Genomic DNA, 10,156 nt, shown 5'->3' with positions numbered 1-10,156 from the left:
AGTTAAACTACAGTCAAGCTACCCTTTTGGAAAAGTAGTTAGCTACACTACAAGTTACTATCAAAAAGTAGCTAGCTACATTGAAACTACTTTTGTTAACAACATTTTGATAGAAAACAAAAAATATTTAAAGTTTTAAATATATACTGTAGATAAAATTAGAATAAATAAAATGGAACACAACTATCATCACACAACACCCCTGCGCTGGGTGCGCCCTTCCCCCTATAACTGTTCTGTCTCGCGGAGGAGCTAATTTCTGTGCATCTGTGTGAAACACGCATAGGAAAAAAAGAACGACAGAAAGAACGGCTCCCCTCCAGCCGCGACTCGGCTTCAATCGTTCATGTTTATGATCCGTTCAAAAGAATCGGTTCGTTCGCGAACATCACAACTCTAAAAGAAGAATATCCTGGCATCGCGCTGATTCGCGCAGGCTCGACAAAACGCAATGTAGCTTTTGCTCGCGCTACACCGCTACTTGCTGCAAAAAGTAGTTAGCTACTGGAAAAGCTACACTGTTTAAAAAGCAACTGAGCTACTGCCAAGCTACTGAAAAATGTAGTTAAGTTAGTAGCGTCGCTACTTGTAGTTAACTACTCCCCAACACTGATAATAACACACACACACACACACACACACACACACAAAAAAGGTGTAGGCTGAAGTGTTGCTTATCCTTCCTTTCTACATAACTATCTAGCTAGCGTCACTTTTCTCACTGTTAAGATAAACAAAAACAGTTACATAAGACATTTCCCAAATAACTACAAAAGTAGGCCTACAGTACATTTCAAACATTAATACAATAATCGAGCTACATTTCACATACACAAATTATTCATTTTGAGATAATTATTTACTTAAAGTAGCCCAATAGCTACGTGGAAATATGAGCGAACGATATAGGCCTACTGTATATAATGATGTTTTGTTCTGTATAATATTGTTTTCACATTATTTATGTGGTTCCAGCATAATTTATGATCAATTATAGCCTAACACCCAGAAATGTATTTTCATTATTAATCCTAATTTCAGCTTTTGTTATACTTTTCAGATCACAACATATAATGAACTTTGCTTTAATATGCACAGAAACTGTCAGAGATTAGCAAACAACAACGATCCAACGATCCAATCAGTTCAAATTACATTTCTTCTTGTTCGAGACGCCCAACAGATAAGAAAAGATGATCACAACTGAAAAGGTAGCATTTTATTCCAAATAAAAATAACATAAAGAGATATATAATGTCACAGATGCCTCTTCATGTAGTCGACCGCGCTCTAAACTTTACATTGTGTTTCCATTTCAACAATAACCTCTCATTAGCTGGCAGCAAACACACCAAATAATTGTGCATTTTCCTATCAATTAATTTTTATGTGATTTATCATTACTCAAAAATAATTACTTTGTTATTGCTTTCTAAGAATATCTAAAATACGGCTTATAGTTTGTTTCCAATGGCACCAAGTATGTGAGTTTATGTGTGGTTTCAGCTGTTTATTGTGAAAAAAAAAAAACATGAGTAGGTTAGAATAGAATTTACTCTCAAATACATGCATACAGTTTACAGTTCGTGAATGATATTTTTTAAGAATGTCTGTCATTTACTAGCCTGGCAAGCCAGACTTACATCAAGATGTTTAGTCTGGCAACTCTCCATAGACGCGGCTTAACCCGAGGGGCGGGATAAACGGCTGTCTCTCAAAATCCCTCTGCACGCAATAGGATAGCGGTAGAACCAATCAGAGCAACGGAGAAGGAGACGTAGTCAGAGCGGCAAAGATGCGGTCCAGCAAAACTCAGAACACTTCTTCCTTTTTAAGAATGACTTAAGTGCCGTTCTTTGCTCTTTTCTTAAAGAAAAGCTTAACTCCAAGTCCTCCAGAGTCGCGGCCAAAGCCGATTGGAAAGACCGCTGTTCTCCATCCGCAGCCGCCATCTTTGTTTTCAAGTGGCAGCCGTCGCAACTCTGTCGTCATATGTTAAGCCCGCCCCCCACCTACTCTATACACGACGTGATTGGCCTGACCCAATTTAGGTTTTTGCAGCTCGAAGGTCTATGGAGAGTTGCTAGACTGCCCTGCTGCAGAATACACTTTGCTGCCGCTAGGGGGCGTCTAGATTTCTAGGCTAGTCATTTACAGTACAAACAACAAAAGCGATATTCTCCTCTTCTCAAATGGGGCCAGAGAGGGACAGAGCCGTGCAATGTTACGAAGGTGAAAGAAGGCCATTTTGGTGACGTGGTTGACATGCGGCACAAAGGAGAGGGTCGGATCGAAGATGGCTCCAAGGTTGCGGATGCAGGGGGAGGTGGTGACATTGGAGCCTTTGATGTTAAGGGGAAAAGGTCTGGGCATGTCGGGTGAGGGAATTTTATGAGAATTATGAGAATCTCTGATTTGTTGCAGTTTTCGTTGGAGAAAGTTTTCTTGCATCCATGATTTAAAGGTTGGGTAGGTCAGAATTGTCTAAAAAACTTTTATTCAAATTAGTTTAAACTGTCTTTATATACCAATACATAATTAAAATGCAAGTACTCTGAAATAGAGAGTATAAAAAACTGAGTGACTCTAGTGTATTTAATCTCTTTAATTCCATTCACTCCCACCTAAAAACGGGTGCGCGACTGCGCGCACGTGGGCAGAGCCAGTAATAAGAGCTGGTAAGTCCCGCCTCTTCCGCTAACCCCGCTGGACCTCTAGGTTGAAAAATCATCAATGCAAGTGAATGAGAGAAAATAATTATTTTCTAATCCCGTTTGAATTTTGCAATGAATGTGAACATATGTTGTCTGTGAATTTTTTCTATAATTTTTCGTGTAAAGAATGCTACACATTAGCGGGTATAATTTTCATACGGTTAGACTATGTGTGAGAGCACTTTGTGGACTACAACTCTTCGCTGCTTTCGACGCATTTGATATACGTCACCACCACTAGCACACGGATCCCGCTAAACATGCCTGTGTCTTTGGTGCACTTCACCGCCTTCTTTCAGGGAGAGGACAAACTAGTTGAGCGTGGTGAAAACCACTTCAGGTCTGGGCATGTGGAAGGGTTTAGGTACGCAAGTGGGGAGATGGCCGGCGTTGTCCACGCCAGTCGACGAGAAAAGTGGTATAATGTTTCGGTGAGTCTACTAGTTAACTAGCACGTTAGCAAATTGCTAGTAGCAGTTACTGCAGCGAAAGCAAAGCTCCCGAGGGTTAACCATTCTCTTGAGTATTTTCGCACCGTGATTTGTGGAGGGAAAATGTGTTATGCGGTGACGTCACATATGCGACATGTAGTCTTTCTCGTTATGTCTATTCCACAACTGCTAGCCAAAGAATCATACAATATACTGTCAAACTCGTTACATGAGAAATTATATAAAAAATTCACAGACAACATATGTTCACATTCATGGCACAATTCAAACGGGATCAGAAAATAATTATTTTCTCTCATTCACTTGCATTGACGCTTTTTCAACCTAGAGGTCCACTTGGAGTTTTACGGATGGGCGGGACTTACCGGCTCTATAGCGGCGGTAGTCATGGCGACGGAAGGTGACAGTCGCGCAAGCCAATCACTTGTTTCGTCCCGGTAGGAATTAATGAGCTGTGTTTTTTGAAGATTAAATACACTATAGTCACAAAATTTTTATAGTCTCTTTTTCAAAGTACTTACATTTTAATTATGTATTGGTATATAAAGACAGTTTAAGCCAATTTGAAAAAAAGTTCTTTAGACAATTCTTACCTACACAACCTTTAATGCAGTGAGGCAGGTTCAAAGGCTCAATCCCAATTCACCCCTTGCCCCTACCCCTCCGTTTTGCCCGTTCACGTCTAGGGGTAAGGTGTGCCGATTCTTGTTGCGATAGAGGGGTAGGGCTACATAGCCCTTGAAACGGAGATTTCTCAGAGGCACACTCCGAACGCAGGGCTACGAGAAAGTTCATAGAATGCATCGCGAATCACCAGCGAGATGGCTTCACAAACGGTGAAAGAAAGTCACAAATGTATGTATTTCCTAATATGGTGTTTTTTTTTCAAAACAATCATAAAAAAGAGATCGCTAATTCAGCCGCTAGCATGTTGCCTCGGTAACCAGGCAGACAGTGTTGCTCGCTTCGCTACTAACGTTAGTTACCTGGTAACGTTAATGAAGCTAAACTAAAGTAAAAAGCATTTGTTCTCACATGTCTTTATGAAGCGAGTGAATCAGTCCGGCATCGCGTGGCTAGCGTGTAAACACAACATAGTCAATAACTCAATTATAGCCATGTATTTCACATTAAACATTTACTTTCACTTTACACTACAGCAGCCCATACGATAGAGATTGCCACAGCGGAGGACGGTATATTGGTATTGTAAGAAATCCTGTAAAACCTCGTCGCTTCCATTACGTCAGAGCCATCATCGACGACTGATGACGTTTCGTAGGGGAATATTTCAACCCCTTGGCCATTGTAACTCTGTTTTAAGGGCCAAGGGGTACACTCGAAAACAAGGGGTAGGGGCAAGGGGTGAATTGGGATTGAGCCTAAAGGCTGATTTATACTTCTGCGTCGGGTGTACGCCGTAGTGTACGTCGTAGGCTACGCACGTAGGCGACGCCGTCGTGAGCATTTATACTTCTGCGTTTATGTCTGCGTTGCTCTGCAGTTACACCGCCGAAACGCTAGTTGGCGGGCCGGGTTTTAATGTTCCACTGTGTATAGATTCCTCGTGGCTGTTTTGATTTGGCTACTACAAGCAATGGCGACTGGAAGAGAGCGGATCATGTTGGAGCTGGAGCTTATCGAGTTGGAAAAACAGTCAATTTTAGTGAAATTTCTAAAATTACAGAACTTCTGAATTTAAAAATGGCGGGCGGTGCAGAAGAACACGCCGGAAACGCGTAGGAGGAAACGCAATGCTACCAAGCCGACCAATCACAGATCTTGCGGTCCGCGTCGTCGCGACGTGTAGTTACATTTTTGAGGAGGTGCGCGAAGGGTACTTACTGCGCGCACCCGACGCAGAAGTATAAATTGGCCTTAAGGGTTGAGTGGGTGGCGGCTGTGATGGTCTTTGAGGAGAGATAGAGTTGGGTGTCATCCACATAGCAGTGGAAGTGGAGGCCATGTCGGCGGAGGATCTGTCCAAGGGGGAGCATGTACAAGATGAAGAGGAGGGGGCCAAGAACTGAACCCTGGGGGACACCATGAGTGACTGGAGTGGTAGAAGACGTGCAGTTGTTTATAGAGATATAATGGTGTCTGTCAGAAAGATAGGAGGTGAACCAGGTCAGGACGAAACCAGTTATTCCAATTTGGTGCTGAAGGCGTGAAAGGAGGATTGAGTGTTTGATGGTGTCGAAGGCTGCACTGAGGTCTAGGAGGATGAGGATTGAGTGTTTGATGGTGTCGAAGGCTGCACTGAGGTCTAGGAGGATGAGGATGGAGTGTTTGATGGTGTCGAAGGCTGCACTGAGGTCTAGGAGGATGAGGATGGAGTGTTTGATGGTGTCGAAGGCTGCACTGAGGTCTAGGGGGATGAGGATTGAGTGTTTGATGGTGTCGAAGGCTGCACTGAGGTCTAGGAGGATGAGGATTGAGTGTTTGATGGTGTCGAAGGCTGCACTGAGGTCTAGGAGGATGAGGATTGAGTGTTTGATGGTGTCGAAGGCTGCACTGAGGTCTAGGAGGATGAGGATTGATTGTTTGATGGTGTCGAAGGCTGCACTGAGGTCTAGGAGGATGAGGATTGAGTGTTTGATGGTGTCGAAGGCTGCACTGAGGTCTAGGAGGATGAGGATGGAGTGTTTGATGGTGTCGAAGGCTGCACTGAGGTCTAGGAGGATGAGGATTGAGTGTTTGATGGTGTCGAAGGCTGCACTGAGGTCTAGGAGGATGAGGATGGAGTGTTTGATGGTGTCGAAGGCTGCACTGAGGTCTAGGAGGATGAGGATGGAGTGTTTGATGGTGTCGAAGGCTGCACTGAGGTCGAGGAGGATGAGGATGGAGTGTTTGATGGTGTCGAAGGCTGCACTGAGGTATAGGAGGATGAGGATTGATTGTTTGATGGTGTCGAAGGCTGCACTGAGGTCTAGGAGGATGAGGATTGAGTGTTTGATGGTGTCGAAGGCTGCACTGAGGTCTAGGAGGATGAGGATGGAGTGTTTGATGGTGTCGAAGGCTGCACTGAGGTATAGGAGGATGAGGATTGAGTGTTTGATGGTGTCGAAGGCTGCACTGAGGTCTAGGAGGATGAGGATTGAGTGTTTGATGGTGTCGAAGGCTGCACTGAGGTCTAGGAGGATGAGGATTGATTGTTTGATGGTGTCGAAGGCTGCACTGAGGTCTAGGAGGATGAGGATTGAGTGTTTGATGGTGTCGAAGGCTGCACTGAGGTCTAGGAGGATGAGGATTGAGTGTTTGATGGTGTCGAAAGCTGCACTGAGGTCTAGGAGGATGAGGATGGAGTGTTTGATGGTGTCGAAGGCTGCACTGAGGTCTAGGAGGATGAGGATTGATTGTTTGATGGTGTCGAAGGCTGCACTGAGGTCTAGGAGGATGAGGATTGAGTGTTTGATGGTGTCGAAGGCTGCACTGAGGTCTAGGAGGATGAGGATGGAGTGTTTGATGGTGTCGAAGGCTGCACTGAGGTCTAGGAGGATGAGGATGGAGTGTTTGATGGTGTCGAAGGCTGCACTGAGGTCTAGGAGGATGAGGATTGATTGTTTGATGGTGTCGAAGGCTGCACTGAGGTCTAGGAGGATGAGGATTGAGTGTTTGATGGTGTCGAAGGCTGCACTGAGGTCTAGGAGGATGAGGATTGAGTGTTTGATGGTGTCGAAGGCTGCACTGAGGTCTAGGAGGATGAGGATGGAGTGTTTGATGGTGTCGAAGGCTGCACTGAGGTCTAGGAGGATGAGGATGGAGTGTTTGATGGTGTCGAAGGCTGCACTGAGGTCTAGGAGGATGAGGATGGAGTGTTTGATGGTGTCGAAGGCTGCACTGAGGTATAGGAGGATGAGGATTGAGTGTTTGATGGTGTCGAAGGCTGCACTGAGGTATAGGAGGATGAGGATTGAGTGTTTGATGGTGTCGAAGGCTGCACTGAGGTCTAGGAGGATGAGGATTGAGTGTTTGATGGTGTCGAAGGCTGCACTGAGGTCTAGGAGGATGAGGATGGAGTGTTTGATGGTGTCGAAGGCTGCACTGAGGTCTAGGAGGATGAGGATGGAGTGTTTGATGGTGTCGAAGGCTGCACTGAGGTATAGGAGGATGAGGATTGAGTGTTTGATGGTGTCGAAGGCTGCACTGAGGTCTAGGAGGATGAGGATTGAGTGTTTGATGGTGTCGAAGGCTGCACTGAGGTCTAGGAGGATGAGGATTGATTGTTTGATGGTGTCGAAGGCTGCACTGAGGTCTAGGAGGATGAGGATGGAGTGTTTGATGGTGTCGAAGGCTGCACTGAGGTCTAGGAGGATGAGGATTGAGTGTTTGATGGTGTCGAAGGCTGCACTGAGGTCTAGGAGGATGAGGATGGAGTGTTTGATGGTGTCGAAGGCTGCACTGAGGTCTAGGAGGATGAGGATTGAGTGTTTGATGGTGTCGAAGGCTGCACTGAGGTCTAGGAGGATGAGGATTGAGTGTTAGATGGTGTCGAAGGCTGCACTGAGGTCTAGGAGGATGAGGATGGAGTGTTTGATGGTGTCGAAGGCTGCACTGAGGTCTAGGAGGATGAGGATTGAGTGTTTGATGGTGTCGAAGGCTGCACTGAGGTCTAGGAGGATGAGGATGGAGTGTTTGATGGTGTCGAAGGCTGCACTGAGGTCTAGGAGGATGAGGATTGAGTGTTTGATGGTGTCGAAGGCTGCACTGAGGTCTAGGAGGATGAGGATGGAGTGTTTGATGGTGTCGAAGGCTGCACTGAGGTCTAGGAGGATGAGGATGGAGTGTTTGATGGTGTCGAAGGCTGCACTGAGGTCTAGGAGGATGAGGATTGAGTGTTTGATGGTGTCGAAGGCTGCACTGAGGTCTAGGAGGATGAGGATGGAGTGTTTGATGGTGTCGAAGGCTGCACTGAGGTCTAGGAGGATGAGGATTGAGTGTTTGATGGTGTCGAAGGCTGCACTGAGGTCTAGGAGGATGAGGATTGAGTGTTAGATGGTGTCGAAGGCTGCACTGAGGTCTAGGAGGATGAGGATTGAGTGTTTGATGGTGTCGAAGGCTGCACTGAGGTCTAGGAGGATGAGGATGGAGTGTTTGATGGTGTCGAAGGCTGCACTGAGGTCTAGGAGGATGAGGATTGAGTGTTTGATGGTGTCGAAGGCTGCACTGAGGTCTAGGAGGATGAGGATGGAGTGTTTGATGGTGTCGAAGGCTACACTGAGGTCTAGGAGGATGAGGATTGAGTGTTTGATGGTGTCGAAGGCTGCACTGAGGTCTAGGAGGATGAGGATGGAGTGTTTGATGGTGTCGAAGGCTGCACTGAGGTCTAGGAGGATGAGGATTGAGTGTTTGATGGTGTCGAAGGCTGCACTGAGGTCTAGGAGGATGAGGATTGAGTGTTTGATGGTGTCGAAGGCTGCACTGAGGTCTAGGAGGATGAGGATGGAGTGTTTGATGGTGTCGAAGGCTGCACTGAGGTCTAGGAGGATGAGGATTGAGTGTTAGATGGTGTCGAAGGCTGCACTGAGGTCTAGGAGGATGAGGATTGAGTGTTTGATGGTGTCGAAGGCTGCACTGAGGTCTAGGAGGATGAGGATGGAGTGTTTGATGGTGTCGAAGGCTGCACTGAGGTCTAGGAGGATGAGGATGGAGTGTTTGATGGTGTCGAAGGCTGCACTGAGGTCTAGGAGGATGAGGATGGAGTGTTTGATGGTGTCGAAGGCTGCACTGAGGTCTAGGAGGATGAGGATTGAGTGTTTGATGGTGTCGAAGGCTGCACTGAGGTCTAGGAGGATGAGGATGGAGTGTTTGATGGTGTCGAAGGCTGCACTGAGGTCTAGGAGGATGAGGATTGAGTGTTTGATGGTGTCGAAGGCTGCACTGAGGTCTAGGAGGATGAGGATTGAGTGTTAGATGGTGTCGAAGGCTGCACTGAGGTCTAGGAGGATGAGGATTGAGTGTTTGATGGTGTCGAAGGCTGCACTGAGGTCTAGGAGGATGAGGATGGAGTGTTTGATGGTGTCGAAGGCTGCACTGAGGTCTAGGAGGATGAGGATTGAGTGTTTGATGGTGTCGAAGGCTGCACTGAGGTCTAGGAGGATGAGGATTGAGTGTTTGATGGTGTCGAAGGCTGCACTGAGGTCTAGGAGGATGAGGATGGAGTGTTTGATGGTGTCGAAGGCTGCACTGAGGTCTAGGAGGATGAGGATTGAGTGTTTGATGGTGTCGAAGGCTGCACTGAGGTCTAGGAGGATGAGGATTGAGTGTTAGATGGTGTCGAAGGCTGCACTGAGGTCTAGGAGGATGAGGATGGAGTGTTTGATGGTGTCGAAGGCTGCACTGAGGTCTAGGAGGATGAGGATGGAGTGTTTGATGGTGTCGAAGGCTGCACTGAGGTCTAGGAGGATGAGGATTGAGTGTTAGATGGTGTCGAAGGCTGCACTGAGGTCTAGGAGGATGAGGATTGAGTGTTTGATGGTGTCGAAGGCTGCACTGAGGTCTAGGAGGATGAGGATGGAGTGTTTGATGGTGTCGAAGGCTGCACTGAGGTCTAGGAGGATGAGGATTGAGTGTTTGATGGTGTCGAAGGCTGCACTGAGGTCTAGGAGGATGAGGATGGAGTGTTTGATGGTGTCGAAGGCTGCACTGAGGTCTAGGAGGATGAGGATTGAGTGTTTGATGGTGTCGAAGGCTGCACTGAGGTCTAGGAGGATGAGGATGGAGTGTTTGATGGTGTCGAAGGCTGCACTGAGGTCTAGGAGGATGAGGATTGAGTGTTTGATGGTGTCGAAGGCTGCACTGAGGTCTAGGAGGATGAGGATTGAGTGTTAGATGGTGTCGAAGGCTGCACTGAGGTCTAGGAGGATGAGGATGGAGTGTTTGATGGTGTCGAAGGCTGCACTGAGGTCTAGGAGGATGAGGATTGAGTGTTTGATGGTGTCGAAGGCTGCACTGAGGTCGAGGAGGATGAGGATGGAGTGTTTGATGGTG

Source organism: Phoxinus phoxinus, assembly GCF_949152265.1.
Source record: "Phoxinus phoxinus genome assembly, chromosome: 17".
In the NCBI taxonomy this organism is placed as follows: domain Eukaryota; kingdom Metazoa; phylum Chordata; class Actinopteri; order Cypriniformes; family Leuciscidae; genus Phoxinus; species Phoxinus phoxinus.
This window is presented reverse-complemented; position numbering follows the sequence as displayed.